Consider the following 5,366-nt stretch of genomic DNA (forward strand, 5'->3'; position numbering starts at 1 on the left):
TGCTGCAGTGTACTTTTTCTTGTTCTTCCAATGTTTGGGTTGTACCATCAAACATTTCTCTTGTTCCACCTCTTATTAGGGCTGTAGCAGTAAAGTTTCTCATGTTCCTCCCCGTGTTAAGGTTGCAGCAGAGAGCATTTCTCTTGTCCTTCCTGTTGTTAGGGTTACAGCAGTGAAAGATTCTCTAGTTCTTTTTCTTGGTAGGGTTACAGCAGTGAACATTTCTCTTGCTCCTCCTCTTGCTAGGGTTGCAACAATGAACGTTTCTCTGGTTCCTCCTCTTGTTAAGGTTGCTGCAGTGAATGTTCTTCTTATTCCTCTTCTTATTAGGGTTGCAACAGAGAATGTTTCTCTTGTTCCTCCTCTTGTTAGGGTTGCAACAGTGAAAGTTTACCTTGTTTCAGCTCCTGTTAGGGTTGCATCACCGAACGTTTCTCTTCTTCTTCTTGCTAGGACTGTATTAGAGTGTGTTTCTCTTGTTTCTCCTCTTGTCACGGTCGCAGCAGAAAACATTTCTCTTGTTCCTCTTCTTGCTAAGATTGCAAAAGCAAACGTTTCTCTTATTGGTCCTCCTGTTGGGGTTGCACCAGAAAACGTTTATCTTGCTCCTCTTCTTTATAGGGTTACAGCAGTGAATGTTTCTCTTGTTCCTCATCCTGTTAGGGTTGCAGCAGTGAACGTTTATCTTGTTCTTCTTCTTGTTAGGGTTACAGCAGCGAATGTTTCTCTTGTTCATCCTCCAGTTGAGGTTGCAGAAGCAAACATTTATCTTCCTCCTTTTGTTAGGGTTACAGCAGCGAATGTTTCTCTTGTTCCTCCTCCTGTTACGGTTGCAGCAGCGAATGTTCATCTTGTTCCTTTTCTTGTTAGGATTGCAGCAGCAACTAATCATTGTGTTCCCCTCTTGTTAGGGTTACAGCAGCGAACGTTTCTCTTGTTCCTGCTCCTGTTAGGGTTGCAGCAGAGAACGTTTATCTTGTTCCTCCTTTTGCTAGGTTTACGGCATTGAATGTTTCTCTTCTTTCTCCTCCGGTTTGAGTTGCAGCAGTTGAAGTTTATTTGGTTCCTCCGCTTGTTACAGTTGCAGCAGCAAACGTCTCTCTTGTTAGGGTTGCAGCAGTGAACTTTTGTATTGTTCCTTTTCTTGCTAGGGAATCATAATAAGAGACACGTTCGTTGCGGTGACACTAACAAGAGTAGGAACAAGAGAAACGTTTACTGCTGTAACCCTAACTAAAGCAAATGTTTCTCTTATTCCTCATCTTTTTAGGGTTGCAGCAACTAACGTTTCTCTTGTTCCTCTTCTTGTTAGTGTTGCAGCAAAGGCAATTCTCGTTACCAAGTGACCATTACCTCCCTAATTCCTTCAGTCCTCTTTCCATCAACTTTAAGGTGGTCCCGCTGCCTCAGATTTTTTTCTCTTGTAATTCTGGCGTCCATCTAACTCACGCCATAAAAGCAGTGTCAAAATTTAGTCTTCAGATTGGCTGGTCCAATTTCAGCCTCATCTCTCTTATGTCTCGTCTTTCGAGTCTTGTTTTTGTTACGGAGCAAAGACAAAAAAGATGTTTTACGAAATGTTTGCAATTTGGTTGCCCATCAAAATGCGGGGACAAAAAAATCCGTTATGATATATTTCCTAAATTAGAATCAGGTGGGCAAACAGTATTCTAGAGAGGTGCGTCTTTATTTCTATTTTTATTTGAATTGCGAAATATGAAGAATTGCTGTAGGGCAGACCATCAAATCTCCAAAAGAGGCCCTCGACTCCTTAATTTGCTCAATTATTCTTTTGATTTTGTAATGAATTATTGATATGGTTTAGTATTAATTAACTGTTCTCATCTGTCTGTAGAAAGCCATTCAAAAGGCAAGTCAGTCAAATTCCCTCAAAATATTCAAAATTGAGTAGGCCTATTGAACCTCCATGAAACATGTGACCAGGTAATAACCAATGCTACATTTTGTTTGTCTGGGATTCCTATAAACCTTACGCAATCAAAATGGGGTTATGGTTGTAACTGTTCGCTTTATTCTTTCTTCTTAACATTCTTATTCTTCCTCCGGTTATGACCTGGACAACCAAAAAGTTAGAAATTTGCAAAGGGATAACTAGTGGGAAAATAAGATGATGATAATAGACGCGAAAATTATAATGTGCAATCCAAGTCTGTAGGACACTGTACTGTCCCTTGTTTCTGCCTCTTATGATCGACGTGTAAGCTGCCAGTAAATAGCTAAGTTTTGGGTGAGACACATTATAGACATCATATGAAAGAAAGGTATAAGAATTGATGGGTATGATTATTTCTAACACACTCTTTTAACCAGCATTTATTCACTTAAAATTTCTTGGCTAACGAACAGTAATATTTCAGAGGTCACGAAAATTTGCGTTTCAAAGTTGGGTTTTACTGCTTTACAGTTTCGCTAATAGACACACGGACTTGATAGAATTTCCCCTCCCCCCCCCCCCCAGAAAAAAAAAAAAAAAACTTTCATTAAGTTCCATGATTTAGAGGTTAATTGCTCCCAACGCACACCAAAGAACGGGTGTTTGATTGCCTCCAGATTTATAAAAATCCAGAACTGAAGGAAAAGATCTTTTGATAATTACCGAAGGACACTTGCTTGAAAGTTTTGGTCTTGCAAAAATGCCGTTAAACTCAATGAATTCTTTTATCTCCTAACATGATTAATTTCATCAACCATTTAAAAACTCTTCTTTATGCCCATTGGCTTTCAACTTCTACTTCATTCCGTACACCATCTTGACATTAACAAGATTACCAAGCACATGTTGGAATAAAGCTAAAACGTCCCTCTCTCTCTTGATATTTCTTTTCAGAGTAAAAACCCATTTCCCCCTTCTAAGCGCTTTCTTACAAGCGGAAACAGAATAAGAGAGAAGAAAACCAAAAGGAGGCGTGATTCAATTCTTTGAAACAAATGCAGGTGAGGACAAAGAGGGGGAGGGGGGGGGCAATCTCCCCTCCTCTGCAGCAGCTGATTTGCTCTCTTCTATCTCAGATTAGTTTTCTGACAGCAGATGAGATCTTCGCTCTATCTTGAAGGTGAAAGCTCAGAGGAACTCTTTAATGATTTGGTCATTAGAGGCTTTCAGAGTTTCAGCTCACTTGTCTCCAAATCTCAGCTGATGCCAACTAATGAGCCTAAGTTGAGGAACCTTATCGTACTCGAAGGAGAGGCTTTGTCTCTGCTGTGCCTGAGACGCAGTTGTACTAATCATACATTTCTATGAACATCTGTGCTGAATCATGATATACAAAATGTACGCATGCGTTATACATTCATGATGAATAATAGTCTTATCATCCTATATCTTACATTAAATGCACTCCTACCTTTCGATACTTGTGAATCCTTGTTTTGGTCCCGAAATAGACAAATATTTGATTAAAGGTTTTGTCCTTGCACTTCGTGCTTGATTCATCAATAAAGATAAAATCCTTCTAATCTCTTTTCCCATACTTGTTTGAATCAATAAAGATAAAATCCTTCTAATCTCTTTTCCCATACTTGTTTGAAGTCCATAAACACAATGTTCAGTAATACCTCATGTCCGCATTTGAAACTAGATTTTTTTTTTTCATGAGATAATCCATTTTCAAAAACCATAGATAATTTTGACACCCAATTTTTTGGATCTGTTGATCGTCATACTATCTGTATTATAACCTTATAACAGAAATAAATCTTGTTCCAAAAGTCTCACAATAGAGTCCTTTTTGGATTATTTAGATAAAGTCAGAATTTTTTATATTCCAAATCTTTTCGTTTCTTTTTAAATGGATCCCCTTGACAAACGCTAGTATAAAACATGATATATTTCTCTGTTGAATATACACGTTATCGTCTTATCATATTACAGCTGTTCTGCTTCATATAACTGTTTATAAATTTAATGTTTGAAAATCCGTTATTATTTTCTGCTTCCTCATCTGTACGTTTTTGTAAAACGATATAAAATATAAATTTCTTGTACAACTGTGTTTGGTGTGAATAAACATTGTTTTAAAACCTTCACAACAGAAAAGCAAATTCAGTTTTAGTACATTACTGATGTAATCAACGCATAAAAGCCACTTTCCTCTAATTACTCAAGCTACCTTCTATAATAATTCCTCAGATTAATTTAGCAACGCTAAAACCACTGATGAAAACCCCCATCATTTCCTCTCCTCTAAGTTGCTCAAAGGAAACAGCACACTTGATTAACACGTAACGTCGTGAATTTTGCCAGAAGGTGTAAAATGTGTTATCAGAACCGAAGTTTTCCGTATCCCGTGAGATATTTTTATTATTAAATAGAACGGAGATGAAAGACTTCCTGCAGCTATCAGAAGGCCTCTCTCTCTCTCTCTCTCTCTCTCTCTCTCTCTCTCTCTCTCTCTCTCTCTCTCTCTCTCTCTCTCTCTCAGAAAAGGTTCAACAAATCACTGCTTTTATTCTAGTTTTACTTTTAAACCCCAGCCATAAATGGCAGAGGCAAGGAACAGTGACAATGCTCTAGTTAGCAGGACAATGCTATTGCGACTGACCACTTTTACATAAGATCAGCGCTCAAGTCCCCTCTCCACGCAAGCAAAGACCAGGGAGGGACAGGCAATGGCTGCTGATGACTCCTCAGCAAGTAGGTCTATAGACTCTCCTAAAACCTCTTCCTTGGCCCCCAAGGATGGTGATGTTGCAGACACTACACAAAACTACCAAACTTGGACGTGATTTAAACCCCAGTCCGGCGTTCTCCAGGCAGGGACATTTCTCAATAGACCACCACAACCCTTCATTGTGATAGAAGAGAGGCTATTCATATGGATACGCTTTCGGTTCTATCACAGATCATTAATGTTCTTTGTTTCACATACAAACTGCTCTTTTATACTATAAGTACAAGAAGATCTAGGATTAAATATGAATTACTGGACCGTGTCAATCCATATGCGCCCTTTGGGTGTTATTGATTATTACTGTTTGAGAGACCACCACTAATGCATCCACTCTTTATCTCAACTGGTCTTTGATACATTTTTCGACAAGGAATTTTTTAATTAATATGTTAAACAGTTTGCCCAAAATGTATCCATTTTCAACTCAATTATTTCAGTTACATATTGCATTAATTCACTGATGAGTGTGCCTGTTACTTTTGGTTGGAATGTAAAATGGCTTGGGTGTTTAGCTGAATACCTTTCAAATAATAATGAAGAGAAATACTTCTTTTATAGGTAGTAGGTTGGCTAAGGCACTAACCACCAGTTTAGATAATACCGTTAGAGTGATATTGGCTCTTTTGACAGCCAAAGAGTTCTACATTGGATATATCTCTCTGGTTATGGCTCATT

The sequence above is a fragment of the Palaemon carinicauda genome, chromosome 12 (genome assembly GCF_036898095.1).
Source record: "Palaemon carinicauda isolate YSFRI2023 chromosome 12, ASM3689809v2, whole genome shotgun sequence".
NCBI classification, from domain to species: domain Eukaryota; kingdom Metazoa; phylum Arthropoda; class Malacostraca; order Decapoda; family Palaemonidae; genus Palaemon; species Palaemon carinicauda.